We start from the raw sequence: 18358 nt of genomic DNA on the forward strand, positions 1-18358 counted from the left end.
ACTTTTAACTTATTTGCCAAAAATCTCCCATTTTCATCCCCAGACTCCTAGAATTTTTGTTTACCATAAAATATCCCTTTCTCTGCCATTGTATCCAATTTGTTCAACATTTCTCCTTCCAATAATCTTAATTCCTTTCTATTCTTTTCAGTATTAGAAAGAGCACATAATCTCTGCAGATCCTTAATTTCCTCCTCCATCTTCTTAACTTGTTCAATGCTCATCCATCTAATACTAGCCGATCTACTAATAAATTCCCCTCTAATCACCACCTTAAAACAATCCCAAGCTACTTTAATATTAGCTGTACCATATTTTCTTCAAAATATTTACTAATGAACATCTCCAACCCCATAATGATTTTAGGATCTTTTAACATTGCAGCTGTAACTTCCATCCTTTCTTTGTACCTCTCAACTTCATGTCTGACATCTTCATATCAATAAGAGAATGATCAGAAATCCCTGTTTCCCTAATTTCTGCACTCAATACAGTATTAACTAATCAGTTAGTCACAAGAATATAATGCGAATATGATTCATGCACCAGTGAATAAAAAATATATGACGTCTCTGTATGATGCATTTCCCACCATATATCTACTAAGTTATATTTCCTTGCAAAATCACGTAAGACACTGCTTATTCCTTCACCATTATATCTACAACTAGATTTCCTGACAAGTTTACTATGAAGTATAGTATTAAAATCTCCCCCTAAAATCATGTTTTCTCCTCCCATTTCCTTCAACAAATTACTTAATGTATTTAAAGAATGTGCATTAGAAGAACACACAGCATAAACAGACCCTATAGTCATCCTCTCCCCATTATGTATTATATCTACTAGTAAGATTCAGCATTCACCATCCTTCTCTACCTTTTCATTTGTCATTGCCAGTCCTCTTCTGAACAAAACACTCACCCCTCTCGACTTAGAGTCGTAACAATTAGATGCTGTCTGTGTATACCTAGAACTAACTAAATACTTTTCAGATTGTTCAGTCATATGGGTCTTCTGAAGAAACACTACATCACCTCCACTCCTCCAAACTCTAGCTAATACTTTCCTCTTTCTAACTACACAATTCACACCCTTCACATTCCATGAAACAAAATTCAACGACATCTTGTCAAACTAAATTGCAATTTCCATTCTGGTAATTGAGAACCAAGTACATAATATCCCAATTTTTACAAAAATGTAGTCCATCATATAAAACACAAATAAATCAAGGGAAAAAGAAACAAATAAATAAAAAAAGACAAACAAAACAATGCTCCACAAACAAACATACATATAGTTAACAAATAATTCAAGCTTAGTGTAGTAATCTCATCTATCCTGATAATGTATTATATGTATTTACCTCGGCTCCCCGCCTGCGCGTGAGTTGGAATGTTTGTAAGAATGCTGGGAGTGGATCAGAGCGTTCAAGAGAAGACCGTTAGTTGGAGATGATGAGTTCATGAGAGGAGACGCAGTGCGGGGCGCCGATTCATAAATAATAGTAAATAAAGAAAGTTACTTACCTCTTCGAGCCTCGCATACTTCAAATGGCGACGAGGATGCCGGCGCCCTGAGGACCCACGAAGAGAAGTGGAGTTGAGAGCAGTTGCTCCGAGCCGATACGCAGTGTTGCGTAGTTTCGTGCTGATTTTGGCCCAGTGAAGAAGTGGAGAAAGGGAGAGCGGAAGCTCCGAGCAAGTGCGTGTTCCCGCGTTGGCTTGTGCAGGCGTGTCCACGGCTGATTTACAAGGGAGAGCAGATGCTCCGAACCGGCGCGTAATATCGCGTTGGTTCGTGCTGGAGTTCGTGTCATTTTGTTCATTACGGATCCGGGAAGTACGCACCGAGCACGTTTGACGCCGTAGTACTGGGGGTTAGAGAAAAGGACCCGCCAGGAAGTCTACAAGTCACGTGACATGCCTGACCTGGCCCAGACGAAATGAATAGGAAACAGTGATCCCTTCATTTTCGTCACAGTACTTTTATATGGAATTTTGACATTGTGAATTTGGAGATATCCAGCAAGAGAGTTATTTGCTGATATAGCACAGGAAGTGTTTTGCACAAGTAATTATTACACTGTTGTTGACCATAAATCATTAAACTCACAGGGCCATGCAAAACATTAACATTCAACCACCAGCAAGTTTCCTTCCAGCGCCAGGGCAACCTGTGGTGTTATGGTCGGAATGGAAAGAGTTATGGATGAACTATATTCAAGCAGTTGAACATGAAGAACTCACATCTCGGAAGAAGAAGTTATTATTGTTACATGCATTGGGATTGGAAGGTCAAAGAAAATTCAGGGAACTGCCAGAATTGACTGTAGACGAAGCTGGCGATGCTGATGAGCACGATAAGGCTATAAGACAATTGGATAAGTATTATGCACCAGAAACGAATGTAGCCATGAATAGATACAAATTCTATACGCGTGTGCAAAAGGAACATGAAAGCATTGAGGAATATGTTTCTGCATTAAGAGTGTTATCACAAACTTGCCAATTTGGCAATGGCATCACCCTTGATGAGTTGATCAGAGATCAGATCATTATTCACTCGAAAGACAACCTAGTAGAAGACAGATTTGTATGGTAGGCAATCCATCCCTCCCGGAAACAATAGCGATCGCTAAACGTGTAGAACACAGTCAATTATGCTCGAAGGAGATGAAGAACAAGAAAGAAGAGGTTGTACAAAGTATGCAAAAACATAGTAGCAAGGAGATACAGGAGAAAGAAACAGAAGAACAAGGTCAGGTTAATATACTATGACCTAAAGACAGAGGTGGAACAAATGTTAGAAACAAAGACAAGAGTGAAGTCAATGCAGGAAGAGGTAGCAAAATGAAGAGCTTTGAGCAAAGAGGGGGTTCATACAGAGGAAAGAATTGGGTGAGGAATGAACCAAGAATTCAATATGATCAGAAATTTCAGAATACTCAACAGAGAGAAGGAGACAGATGCTATAATTATGGCAGAGTTGGTCATTATGCCTATGCAAAACAGTGCCCAGCATTGGGGCAGAAATGCGGAAACTGTGGTATAAGAGGTCACTTCGCGGTCACGTGTAGAAGAAGGAAGAAAGTCTCTGCCATTATGGAAGAAGAGGAAGATTCGGAGGAAGAAAGGGTATTTCTGATACGTGAGCCACCAGATGGAGAATTTAAATGCCCGAGCTGCGAAGTATTCTTAGACAATTGGAAGCTGAAGGTGAAGGTGGACAGTTGTTCACCGTGGACAATTATCACTAGGAGAACGTGGAAGAACTTAGTAGCACGTGGTCTCAAGAGCAAGGTGGAAGCGTCAGATATTCCAAATCCTGGTGGATTTGAAGGAACTAAGATCAAGATGCTTGGATGGTTTTCGTGTATTGTTCAATTTAAAGACAGATGGTCTCAGGTGAAGGTGTACGTAGCAGAAAAAGGAGTGAATGTACTGGGTTGGAGAGATCAAACTGGTCTGAGAATCAGGTTAGACCCATGTGATGAAGAGCAAATTCTGATAGTAAATGGGAGTAGTCAAGAGCGTGAAAGCAAGAATGCTAAAGAAGAGAAAGAAGGCAAATTGAAATTGGGTTTAAACATTTTGCGCACAGGATTCGACTCAAGAAGGGAGCGATGCCTGTTAAACACATGAAATCCAGACCAATTCCTTTTGCCATTGCTGACAAAGTTGAGCAAGAACTTTCAATATTGGAGTCGGAAGAAGTTATAGAGAAAATTGAATCATCTGAATGGGTGAGCCCCATAGTGGATGCATTGAAGAAAAATGGCAAACTCAGAATTTGCGTGGACCTAAGAGACGTCAACAAAAACATCATAACTGCCATTTTCCCGCTTCCTATTATATCTGAAATGTTGAATCGTATTGATAATGCTGATGTATTTTCTACTTTAGATCTGTCGAGCGCTTATCATCAGGTTTCCTTGACAGAGGATTGTAGAGACATTACAGAGTTTATTACACCGCATGGGTTGTATAGGTATAAACGCATGCCGTATGGATTAGCATCTGTGGCAGCAGTATTTCAGAGAGTTATGATGCATGTTTTGAAAGGTTTAAGTGGAACGCTGGTATATCAAGATGATATAATTGTATTTGGTAAAGGATCTGAAGAACATGATGGGAGATTGAAAGAAGTGTTGAGGAGATTGGAAGAGTTTGGGTTAAAAATTGAAAAAAGCAAATGTAAATATGGAGTAGAGGAAGTGGAGTATTTAGGGCACACCGTGATTGGTAAAGGTTATAAGCCTAAGAGAGACGCCATGAAAGCAATCAAGGAGTCGCCTAATCCAAACAACAAACATGAACTGAGATCGTTTTTGGGATTATGCGAATATTACAACAGGTTTGTGAAAAATGTTGCGAGTGTAATAGAACCATTGAGGAAATTGTTAAAAAAGGATGCAAAATTTACATGGAATGATGAATGTAGTGATGCTGTTGAATGCATAAAAAGAGGAATTTGTAGCTCTTTGGAATTGGGAGGATTTGAGTTTGGGAGGTTGACTAAGATCACGGTTGATGCTAGTGGAAACGGTTTAGGAGCAGTTTTAACACAGATAAATGAGAATGCTAATGAGAAGATAATCAGTCATGCTTCTAGAGCTATTTCAGAAACAGAGAGCAGATATTCTGTGATTGAAAAAGAATTGTTGGTTTGTTCATGGGTGGTGAATTACTTCAGAAAATATTTGTGGGGAAACAAATTCATAATCCAAACAGACCACAAACCTTTAATTGAAGTTCTTACGGTGAAAGGAATATGTAAAGCTTCGCCGAGATTGGCCAGACTTAGTCTAAAATTACAGGACTACAATTTTTCAGTAAAATATGTACCAGGGAAAAGAAATGCAGTTGCTGATTATTTATCTAGATTACCATTAGAGAGTGGTGAAACGAGTGTGGATTTGGATGAAGAAATGGTGGCGGTCATTTTTGAGGTTACGTCCAAGGATGTGTGGATTGAAGAATTGAGTAAAGATGATGAATTACAAGAGATAAGGAGATACACTGAATCAGGGTGGCCTGAGAAAAGGAAAATCAGTGAAGGTTGTAGGAAATATTGGGAAGTTAAAGATGAATTGTCCATGGAGGATGGATTTTTAGTGAGGGGAGATAAATTGATTCCCCCACACAAGTTTTGGAGTGAGTTAATAGAGAAAGCGCACCAGGGCCACCCTGGTATCACTGGCACGAAGAACAATGTGCGTTTGAAATACTGGTGGCCAGGTATGGATCTCATGATCGAGAGGTTTATTAGGAATTGTTGGCTGTGTCCGAACAGTGACAAGAGCTGCAGAATTGTCAAGTCTAAGCCAATTAACACAGACAAAGGTAATGCACCATGGGAGATGGTAGGAATTGATATCATTGGACCATATGAGAGGATGGTTAGGGCAAAGATGTTCCTGATAGTTCTAGTTGATTACTATTCAGGGTGTGAGTAGAATTGATACAAATGAGATAATAAAATTCATAATGCATATTTGCAGAAGGGAAGGATTTCCCAAAATAATATTGAGTGATAATGGAGTTCAATTCAGAAGTAGAGAAATGAGTGAATTTGCTAAAAGAACAGGAATTGAGTGGAGATTTTCATCGTTATATCAAACCAATGGGTTAGTGGAGAGATATAACCGTGTAATTGTTGAGGCAGTAGAGTTGGCCTTGAGTAACAATATGCCGGTAGACGAAGTTCTTAAGGAGAAAGTATGGAGCACTAGGATGTCCGTTAAGAGAGGAATGGCGGTCTCTCCTTTTGAATTAATGAGGGGAAGAGCTCCAAATACTTTGCTAAATCCTGAATGGGTTAATAGCAGGAGAAGTGTTAGTACTGGGTTACAAAATTCTGACGAAAATCTAGATAGGTACAGTAGGTATACAGGAAAGTTCAAGTCTCCAGAAAGGAGTAAGTTGAGAATTTTACCAGGAGATCTGGTGCTAATTAAATTTGGACCCAATGTTAAAAAGGGTGACTCTAAATACAGCAGTCCCGTCAAGGTAGTACACGTGTTCAGGAGAGCTGTAAGAGTTGCGGGAGGATCGATATGGAATATGGACAGGGTTAGTAAATGGATGTGAAGGGGTATGAATGAAAGAGACAAACAAATCAAAATTGAGAGAAGAGCGATTGATTTATTTGGAGATGATCATATTCAATATGGAGTTGAAAATGTGAATATGAATGGTAATGTGATGAGACAGGTTGAGAATGCAAGTGCTCAGCAAGCTGAGGGAGTTTATGAAGATAGGAGTGTGCGTAGTTCTAGAGAAAGGAAGTTACCGTTTTGGTCCAGAGATTATGTCATGCAGAGTTAAATAATTTTCCTTACTTAGAGGAGGTTTGTATAAAGAACTGTAAGATTGTTAAATAATTGTGCGCTTTGCACAAATGTGTTATGTTTGAAATGTTTTGACTACATGTACTTTGCACAGATGTGTTAAATTTGGGAATGTATATCTTTTTCCCTGCTCAATATTGTGAAGGGGGGGAATGATGTAGTAATCTCATCTATCCTGATAATGTATTATATGTATTTACCTCGGCTCCCCGCCTGAGTTGGAATGTTTGTAAGAATGATGGGAGTGGATCAGAGCGTTCGAGAGAAGACCGTTAGTTGGAGATGATGAGTTCATGAGAGGAGACGTAGTGCGGGGCGCCGGTTCATAAATAATAGTAAATAAAGAAAGTTACTTACCTCTTCGAGCCTCGCATACTTCACTTAGATCAAGTAATGCAGTCTGATATCCATCAGACATATCATAAGCGCATTTATTTACAAGACCTACATTATGCTGTACTATACTCACCAGCTGCCTATGCCCAATATTTTAACCTTCTGTCAAAGATTGTTCTCTTTATCTCACATAATTCCATTCTATACTGTATCCAACCAGTCTTCCCACACAGTAACCTCAACTAATTACTATTCAGCTTCAATCTAATATATTCTATCTGACCACAATATTTACATTACCTCCTAACCAGCATATGAATAACACTCCAAGACCCCTAAGTAACTACCTTACACTATAGACTCAACTAAATCTGACCTCTATCAGCCTAACACACAAAAACCAACCAGACAAAATCTTACGTAAAGACCCAAAGCATCTAAACTGCACAGTAATTCCTAATACAACACTGCATAACTTAACTATTACACCTAACTTCTCACCTACAATAACCCTCCCTCAATTCTAGATGACAAATTCACTATTTCCTTTAATCAAATCATAAATACAGTCTAAGCATTCAATACAATATACACTATATCTCATCATCAAGCCTAAACAGACCCAGCTATCTTCCTTCCAGATTGAACTGAAATCCGGTTTCCACAACAATCCCTAGTCCTCCCACTCTAATATTCATCTCTCCTATCATCCCCATATATAGAATACACTGACATAACAGTTATATAGTAATCCTCTTTTACTAGTATCAAACTGCAAGATAAATCTAAACATATATACCAAATAACCATCACTTTAGAATATTCCAAAGGACCCCCAGCTACCCAAAAGAAAGCACATATGTACACCTTTAGAGTCACTCACTTCCAACCCTATGCAAATGTAAACCTTCCAACTTCTCCTAGTGTCATGTAGGTACATATGTAATAACCAACATTCAAGTATCGCGCAAGACTGATAAACCTTTTACTCCCCCCACAGATTAACAAAGTTATCAACATCAGTCAGGATGAAAATCAAACATTGTAACACACAATCTCAAAAAGATACAGGGTTCTGTACATATTTAAACTTCCCAGTCCCCTTCATACAGTACATGTTCACACTAACAATATATCCTAGGGAGAACAAAATAATGTAAAAAAGAGAACTGCGATGATTGCACACATAAGTCATTACAATGGCATCATACAAATTAATAAATAAAACAGACCCATACCGTTCAAGCAACATTTGAATGTTCATATGAAACTGAATCAGTTCTAGAACTAGCCCATAACATATCCCTCAGATTTCAAGTAAAATTGTTTAAAGACACGTCACATTACCTGCCAAATTGCGTCAACACTCTCATTAGTCATAAATCTGTGCACACAACATTCTAAATGCCAGCGACCTGCCCCCACCACATCCATCACCTCCAATCTGCCCCCTGCATTATCATACATACATATAAATACCTCATCCAATGCCAATTGTCCCAAAAACTAATCATGCCACACCAATTTCTGCAATGTAATCCACAACAAATAATAACAAAATCCACAATGCAACAATAACCATCCCTAAGATATAGAGCACCTGATCATTCAGCATTAGCATTCAGTATACTACACAATCCATCTGCATCACACCCCCATCAGTCATAAGAACTTGTTTAACAGTAACCTAAACATCAGCAAATGGCCAAGCAGCAACACCCCATAATATATACTTTGACAAATATTCTGATTAGGTAGTACATATTGTAGCACAACCAGTCCCACTGCTGCATGTCAACATATACTCCTCATGAGGAGCTTAGTATGCGTAAAGCCATATATCATCAGTCTTCTACCATTCTCAGTAACGTAGCATTTCGTTTTCACCCATAGATTCCATTCACCGATGACAGTACACTTAGGATCACCCTGCAGATGCAGGGTCCTATGCAGTGCCTCCAAACGTTAATTTTTTCCTTTCCCCAAGAGAGTGGCAACATAGCAATGTAAGGTAGAGACACCTATTGATCCACACAGGGAACATAATGGCACAAGACCACAAATACTCCCTTGAACTTCGGACATTTAACTTTCATCCACATTGCCTGTCCACTTTACTTGAGGTCAGTAGCAAAAGGGAGGGAGGAAGGGAGGGGGGAGCATCCTCCTGCCTGTTGCTCGTCTCTAAATAAACTCAGTCATATTCCAGAGCCGCCAGAAAGGCAGAGACAACCTGTAATAACAACACAGGTAATCTCAGACTGGCAACATATAGAAGTTGGCCGCCATAAACTTTGACCATGTCCCCCAAGGGTGTCTGTCTATACGTTACTTTCCCGTTGCAAATCCACCATATGAAACACTGGACAATAAGCCAAGAGTTCAAAAAATGCAATCAGGATGGAATAACGAATTACCAAAGAGCAATCGTGTATTTCAGAGTGGAAAAAGCAAATACGAGCCCAACCTGATTTGAACATTCACAACTTTCTGATTTGGAGTCAGACTCGCTACTGCAGGGATGGAGCCTTGTATCCCTACAGGTGATTCCAGGCTGACAGCATATATTTCAATCCATCTAACAGTCCCCTTCAACTCTTACCGCATGCATTTCAGTTAAGCATAATGTCTCCGATGACGGAGACTCCATTGATCCAGCCTGCCAATCTCTGCCTGTTTTCTTCGTTTCATGTGTCAGCCACAAGAGCTGCAAGAAAAATACCCTAGAACACTGACATATTCCTACCGTCGGCATATATATCAGGCCTCTGAAGACTTACACAAATGCAGAGTTCATATAGCAAATATCTCTCGAGCTCCAATCCTCGACATCTATCATAACGTCCGTTGAATTCCTGGAAGTTCCAACACACGTCAATACAAAGACATTTCATCATGTCCACAGTTGCTTTCCTCTATGCAGTGGGTCGCAGAACCTGAAAAACAATAACACTACTCTTACAATGTTTAATCCAACAAACTTTTCTCGGCAGCCATCTTTTCCCTATATTAATATAGGGAAGATAGTAGAGTTGAATAAAAAAAACAAATAAAAACGACAAAGAATAAAAATAAAACAACAAGTCCATCCAGGTTCAAATAGTAAAAATAAAATGTAAACAGTCATATCCTTTTTCTTCCTTGCAGTGTTTGTATGACCCAACTCAGATGAAGTGCCTTCCATAGGGTCCAAATCAGTTAAAAAAGTTAAAAAAGCCTGCGCTGATTTATGATCTGCGAAGGAGTGTATACATTCATCCTGAACTACCCTAAATATAGCAGGGTACATAATATAATATTTCATGTTCTTATCTCATGCTTTAACTTTAGCTTTGTCAAAAGCTCGCCTTTTTTCCAGAACATCTCTACTTAAATCAGCAAAAAACATTATCTTGTTGCCTCCCCAATTGATGTCCTTTAATTCTCGTGCTCTTTTTAATATAAGCTCTTTAATGGGAACCTCAAGAACTTATTCATAAAATGCCTTGGTCTTTCTCCAATGGATGGCTTAGGACGCAAAGACCTATGAGCCCTTTCAATATTGAAAGGTAATTTAGAGTCCAAATCATATATTTAAGGTAACACCCCTCGTAAAAAGTCAATTGGTTGACCTTTTTCTGCATTTTCAGGAAAGCCAGCAATCTTTAGGTTATTTCTCCGTGAACAATTCTCCTGTTCGGAGATCTTTAAAGTCAGTTTCTCATTTAATATCTGCAGATCTCTCACTTGATCAGCCAATTTCTGGGTCTTCACATCCACCAGATTCAAATGTGTTTCTGCTGAATCACTCTCTGTAAACAAACTTCCATAAACTTTTCTTCTGATTGAAAAATCTTGGTCTTTATTTCTGCATTGTCCAGAGTCATTTTGGTCATTAATTCTAAAAGTTTATCTTCTCTGCCATCATCATTTTCTTTTTTCTCCACTTCTTTTTGCCTCTTTCCTGGCATCCCTGGAGCTGACAGTTCTAGAATCCTGTGTTCATGTTTTCTTGCAAGATCCTAAGAATGGTCCAATTGTGAGGAGATTGCTCTTAGCCATTGTTGAGCAGATTCTCCAGCTTCCTGAGTTCAGTAGGGAGAACACAAATGCCCCTGTCACCAGATAATGCACATAGACTGGTCAGCCTAGTATTTTACTACCTGATTGAAGAGTATCCACATCTTTTCGGGAGGCAAACCGACATCCAAACATTCCTGAGAGACCCGAGAAATAATGCAGCGCTTAATGAAATTTCGAGAGATATTATCATACAAGTGAACGGGTGAAAGAAAATCATCATGCCGTCTGGTGAAAGGCCAATTCATGGCATTCATTGGGAATATGTGTTCATCATTCAGTGAGCAGTCAGTTGATCAAGGAGATTTAGAGAGCTGATTCAGCAGCTTCCAGAAGTAGTGCATAGTGTTGCCCCATTAAAAAGTGTTTTTCCATCCTTAAAAAAGAATAAATGGGCAGCGTTAGTAGCAATATCGTCAAGACAGATCCTGAGAGACGTGCACGATGTATAAAAAGTAATTGATGCAAGTGGATGTACCTTTGCCTGATTTATGTTTGCATTTTGTTCATACTGATATTGCTCTCACTTACAGTGCGCACGTCCTATTACATAGACGTAAGTGGAGCAAAGACTTCTGTGTATCCTCCTGTACAATAGAAGGGTAGCGATGTGGCAACTACAAGGCAGCTGAGACCTTATGTGATTATTCCTACTTTAGAGATACACATGAGAGCACCTGGTCCTGTGATGAATAAACCTGGGTTACCGTTTAGAAAGAGATCGCGTATAGAGATTATGCAAGACATTTTGATGACTAAAATTTATGTTGATAGGACATAACTTCTGGAACTGTATCCTACAAAGGTAGCACATGTAAACCTGGTCCACTGATGAATGTGTCTATAAATGGTCTATTAAAGAAGAACTATGCTGACATGTTACATGAGATGGTCAAAGAAGTTTGTAAGAAAGGAAGCAAGCCTAAAAGAAGTGCTAGTGAAGATGATAATGAACTGAACGATTACCTGGACAGTACAGCACACTTGGGGATTAATATATGGTATCCGCATATGAATAAAGTGCCTCAAAGGAGGAATGCTTTGTATGTGCACTCCTGCCTTATAGCATGGGGAAGTCTAAAATATTCATAGCTATTGAAATAGACGTCCAGACAGAACATTGCCTATCACACATTGCACTTTGCTGCACTAGAGTCCAGTTTATGGGATGAGATGCCTATCTCAAATGGGCAACTGAATGGACAGATACAGATGAAGATGACTATGTCCAGGACACAAAGACCAGAAAATGAGCTCACACTAAGAATCATGGAATCAGATATGAAAAGCCTGGAGTGAAAGGAGCTGGTATCAGATGAGAAGTGAACAAAAGACTTTAGAGACGAGGAAAATCTGCAGAAGAAGTTTGTAGATGGAAGAACAGAGGTCAAATGCAAATTTGGGGATCAGTGCTATCAGTGCTATCACCTGATGGATGGGAAGAAGGAGTGGTCATCTGCAGAGGATGGGTGGTCATTGGTTGTTATCAGCCAGTCCTTGATATATTGCAAAATGGATAAAAGCCATTATGGCCGAGGCTTGCTAAGCTACTGACTTGGGACGAAGACAGAGGCGGCCCCTTGCGGAATGCTGTGCTTCATAAATAATGGCACAAGAAATGTTGGAGAGAATCAGAACTGTGGTCAAATCTTTGATGTACCAGGAATCAAACTTGGAACAGCAGTGATCATGGATCACTATTGGGCTTCGGATCCAGAGCCTATATGAGGCTACCCAAAGATTGGGGAGGATGATGTTCACTGGTGAATGTTCATGTTCCAGTGTTGGTGATTTCTAAAAGCGACTTGAATCTTGACAGTTTCCCGAATGCAGATGCACATCTGAGGAAGAAGAGATCTGTGGAGCTGATCAATGGAATGAAGAGGGAAAATTATTTCTCTGCCAAGTCAATAGAAGCTTTTGACTCTATCCCTTATGAGCACATACTATTCAGCCAGACCTTGTCAGTCTTCACATTGATCTTCATGCCGAGAATCCAGGTTGGAGCAAATACCAAATGGCTGCAGATTACCAGATGGGAATTGCTGCAAACGATCAACAAAACCATAAAGGGATTCAATGCTATCAGAGAGGAGATAAGAGCCATGCGACTAATGTCTCTTCAGAACAGATATGTCTTGGAAATGATTACAGCATCTATCTCTGTGCCCACAGCCTTTTTCCCAAAACTGACAACACTAATCTACCTCCTTTATACGCTGCACATCCTCCCTGAATGCTAATCAAACTTTAACCAAACCTAAAATCAACGTTTAGAGCTTCTATATAAATACTGACTTTGGGGGCCGCACGGAAGAGAACACTGAATCGAGACACATTCCTTCAGATCATGTGGAAACCTCACCCAATCAAAACAAAACACAATATAACCACGGCTCTGCCATGAATGTGTCTCAGTGGTGAAATTTATATTCACTAAACAAGTTCAATAAAACAGTTCTTAATCTCAATATACAAACAGGAGATTTTAAATCACCTTTATACAACCCGGTACACATTTTAATTTAATTTGGAAAGCATTTTCTTTTAAAATATATTTAATTTAAAAAATCCAAAATTTTCTTCAAATACTCATCTTGCCCTAACTAGCAACCATGCCAATTACCACATCTCATCTCAATGTATTAAAATGTATGAGGTTTTTTTTTCTTTTCGCTGTTCATGCCCATTCTCAATCTCTGCAAAACGATTGGAAAAAAACCTATGCTGTCCTCATGGCCCAAAAGTTCACCAATCATCCTTCCTCACCCTACCCACATGTTGCCTGCCCTCAAAACTTCCTAATTAATACCCTCTATATAATAATTTTAAGGGCGCTTTTCAGTGTTGATTTGAAACTGGAATCGCGATTCACATAATGGCCGGCTTTCAGAATTGATAAAGCTTGGCAACAGCAATGCATGATTAAAGAAGAAACACTGGATGGATTTACACCAAAACAAGGAAGGATTTCCTTCAAGCACTCAGTCCCCAACTTATTTCTTATTTGGCACAAATATGTCCATTGGTGCAGGCTTTGAGTGTAAGCAGAAATGGGGCAATGGGAGAAAAAGTGAAAAACACACCCTTTTTCTTACCCTTTACATCTTTTGACATGTATATGCATGAACCTCTCGATTTCAGGGTGGCCCGAGTCCTAATATAGGAATGTCAAAGGGCATGCTGATCCGTCCTATGGCTCAAAGGTTATGTTATTAACCATATCATCTTTGCTGTTCCTATGGATGATAGGTTTCACCTTAAATATATATAAAAAAATTAGGAAACCTTGTATACTACAATATATATATATATATATATATATATATATATATATATATATATATATATATATATATATATATATATATATATATATATATATATATCACAGCACTATGCACTTTATAATCTTGAACCTGAAAAAGATCAAAGGATGGGAATGCTATGTCTCCTCCCACATATACATTTGGCAAATAAGAAATTAATTGGCGACAGTGCGAAACCATTTTTATCATTTTATGATGTCAATATCGAATTGTAAATCCAGGCCTTGATTGGGGGAAAAAAATGAAAAAAATGTGTAATTGCACAGTGAGCAGGTTTTGACTCTAATCTATTAGTGACAATAAATTTAAATTATCGTGTAAATGAAAATAAAAATAAAAACCTGTCACTGTGCACTGAGCGGCTTCAAAAGATTAATGTGATATCTCCAAATACGTAAAGCACTAGCTTAAACGCATTAAGAGTGAGATTTAACACATTCCAAAAAGGCAGCATGCATTCAACATAGAACGTTTATGGGACATTGCAAGAGTGGAAAGAGAAAAGGGACAAAATGTGTTGGGCAGAACCATAGAGATTGAACCCATCTGTATATAAAAGCATTGTGCAGTTTTTTGTTGTTTTATATGTGAACAAGCAATGGGAGTGTTGCGAAAGGCGTCGTAGGTTGCAATGCCTTCAATAAAGCTGGATATGGCACAAGAACTTTGGCGAATGATGGATTAATTTATTTTCTTGAGATTTATGCTGGCATCCTGACCGCTTTGAGTGCTGTCCCTGTGTGGAAAAGTGCATTTACTTTTCCTCTTTTTTCAAAATATCTGCACGCCTAGTGACAGACGCTGGACATGCACCAGCCGGATTGTTAGAAGCAAAGAAGGAGCACCGAGTCACGTACGGGCTGTCCGCCTTTGCTCCAGACCAGGAATCGCATCAGAGGAGGAAAAGCGTGTGGGGACGTTGCCGGGAGGGGCTCGACTGACCGGAGATGAACCCGGTTTCATCGGCGTGTGAACAGAGACACCAACGTTCGGTGAGTGAACTTCTGTAAACTACACACAATATATTCCTGTGCCCATTGGTCTGTGAAGCGAATTGCGCGATAGATCTCTTTCGTCCATATCACCGCGGCCAGGTTACAACATCAGCTTCTCCCCATCTAATGAATTCTAACCGAGGGTGTTCGAATTCCCTCCATCTAAACGCCATTGCCCTCCAGTACATGAAATGAAAATACCCTTTGAAGGAATATGGCATCGCAACTTGATAAAGAAAACGCATGCCTTGAAGAGGCAAAGAATTTATTCAGTGAAGCTCAACAAATTAAGGTTCCAAGCAAAAATGTAACAGAAAAAGTATTGTAGATAAAAATGAAATGGCTTACTGAAAGAACTGGAAAGACTACAGAAAAAAGAAGTCAGCAAATGGTGGGAGGAGCATTCACTCCAGAATTATGTGGATGTCGGAAGGATTCCAAGTCGGCTCCGAATTTTAACATCACCTTCCTTCGAGGAACAAGATCTGGAAATGCTCAAAGAATGGGGCGATTACACGAACTTGTGCTCAGGACAGTTTCTGAATATTTTGATCAAATATGCCCGAATTGACAGACAAAAAGTATTAACTAAAATTGAAGAAAGCAACGAACAGTTGTCCACTGTTTCACACAGTGAAGAAGGAAACAAAGTCAGAAAAAGCATGGAAGTGACACTAATAGCTTATGAGGAAGATATCAAATTACGTTAGCAGAGAAAATTCCTTCGTGACAAACAGGATTACGAAAGAGGAAGAGTTTATACCTTTGCATGTCGATTCAACAACCTGAGAAAAAACATGGTGAGTCAAAATATTGAGAATAAGGAAACAACTCCTGCCTCGAGCGAAGCAGTCATAACTTCGGATTCTGAAGCCTCTACTAGCACTAACGAAAACCCTCCCAAGAAAACCAATTTTTTAGAGGAGATGAGGATGCTCGGACTAGACAGCTGAAAAAAACGCACAAAAAACACAGGCAGAGGACGGGGCAAACATCAAGGTTCAGGAGGAAGAAAAAAACAAGGAGGGGATAGGGGCACAAGCAGCTCAGAGTCAGATCAAGGTACAACAACACGCTCTGGGAAGAAGAAGGCACAATAGAGCCAAATGAACCTGATAAAAGCATCATCAATCTCTCAAATTATGCACTCAACCAGGAACAAGTTAAAGTTCTCCAATACAGATTTAATTTCTGCCCTACAGCAGGTTATGATTACATGGAAACCAGAATAGATTTCTTCAAATACATGAGGAAGATTCAGCTGAAGAAATTCTTCATCTTGAATCCACCCAAAGAAAAATCTAAATCAAGTTCATCAGGTCGAACGGCAGTAGCTATCGAAGATCTGGAAACACTAATTGACCTGGCCGAATTAGAATCTATAAATCAACCATAAGATATGGCCTCGGACATCACTTCTGAAATGTTGGACATAGAAACTGATTGGCCTATTAAGAGCACATTAAAAGCCAAATCCAGATCTAATCCTATGTTCCAACAAGTAGCTAAATAGAAGCCTTTCAGGAATTGGTCATACAGGATCTAAAGAAAGCCAGATCATATAGGAATACAACGAAGCCCAACTTTTCATTCAAGGGAAGGAAAATCCTAAAAGAACTGCAAGAACTTGACCATGTGGTCATAAAAGCTTCGGATAAAGGAAGCAACATAGTAATCCTCAATAGAGAAGATTATGTAAAGGAAGCACAACGACAACTCAGCGACAACTACTGCTATGGAAAACTCGAAGAAAACCCATTGGAATCCATAAAAAGGTAAGTTGAGTGCTTCTTACACAAGTGGGAGGAATTGAATATTCCGGATGAGGATGACTCGAAATACCTTTTCAACAAAACTCCTGTTATACCCACAATCTACTTCCTACTGAAAATCCACAAAAACCCTACCTGTCCCCCGGGAAGACCCATTGTTACTCTAAATCAGGCTTGTCCAACCTTTTTGAATGTGGGGCCGAAGCATTAACTTTTTGTCACCCAGAGGGCCGGCGAGCCAAAAGTCAACAACCTCACCCAAAGCAGTATATTAAAAAGCGATATTGTGTGACCTTTGGCACAATAGCATCACAGGCAGTGATAGCCATGCAGTCCCAAGGATAGCTTTTGGTGTCATGGGCAGTGATCAAAGGTTTTTTGCATGTGATTTCTTTCAGTGTCTTTGTGTTAATATTTTTCTGAAATAGTGGGGGCGACCGAGCGTAGCTAGGGAGCTACAAGGTTCTAGGGAGGGCTTGGGGGGGTTCCCCCCCAAGAATTTTTTTTCAAATATGGGGTTGAAATGGTGCATTTTACAGCAGAAAAGGTGACCAAAAAGCCATAAGTGTACAATCAGTTCTAAAGGGGAACATGAAAATTCCATGTCACCAACAGCAGAAAAGAACATTTTACAACACAACACATTTTAATGATCAATGTGTCCACAGTGTAAGACAGCACTGTCACTGATGTAACACATTGTCATGCTGGTTGTACCCAAAATATGCCTCTGTAGCAACATGTCTATGCTGGCTGTTCCCAATGTAGGCCAGCATTGTCCTGTACAAAGCATGATTGATGCTGCCTGAGCATGTGCAGTGTGCCCAATACATATGGCAGCTTATCTCTGTAATACACATTACTTCTGTGGTGATGAAAGAAGCATAATTCAATTCAACAGATAAAATGTGGAAAAGCGATCACCCAAAGGTGAACCTAATTGAAGAAACGCAATGTGAGCACAATCTAAAAGTATGCAACCTAGCAGGCCTAGTGCACACTTTACCTTTTCTTTCACCAATAAATTGGGGGGGAAGAGCGCGAACGCAGTCCCCCACTACCAGAAATAATGCAGTCGTGTATCCCGCATTTGGGAACATAGCAGGGGTCAGCAAATCCGATGTGCAATGGGTAAGCCTCACCCTGGGAGATCTGCCCTTGAGATCACATTCTCCCCTGCCAGCTAAGTATGAGTTGCATGCAAGAGGGCAGGGGTTGGGTCAGTTCTGGGAAGCCCCGCTAAGCGAGGGTGAGAAGGCAGGCCCTGACCCAGCCCCAACCCCCCAATCCCCGGAAGCTCTGAGCGTCTGCAGAGCTGCCTGTCCCGCGTGTAGGGGGAAGCTCCAGCAGGCAGAGCCCAGCAGAAGAGCAGATTGTAGCACAGTTCCTTTCTCCCATCAGGTGCTGCTCGGCCCGAGATTTGTATAAATAGCAGGATGGCTTGAGCAGGCCTGTTGCAGTCTGCCCACTGGCCTGTCAGCCCCACACGGGCCCATGGCCCTCCTGAGCGTA

General features: G+C 39.9%; 1 non-coding gene across 1 annotated transcript; it reads right to left on the bottom strand.

The window, feature by feature from the left end:
• Positions 1-17875: 17875 nt before the first annotated feature.
• On the bottom strand, positions 17876-18037 carry LOC138468559 (U1 spliceosomal RNA). Its single transcript, XR_011268329.1, has one exon. It is a non-coding gene; the product is annotated as a U1 spliceosomal RNA (small nuclear RNA).
• Positions 18038-18358: the final 321 nt, after the last annotated feature.

Source organism: Ambystoma mexicanum, chromosome 4q (assembly GCF_040938575.1).
Source record: "Ambystoma mexicanum isolate Mex_15411 chromosome 4q, UKY_AmexF1_1, whole genome shotgun sequence".
NCBI lineage: Eukaryota > Metazoa > Chordata > Amphibia > Caudata > Ambystomatidae > Ambystoma > Ambystoma mexicanum.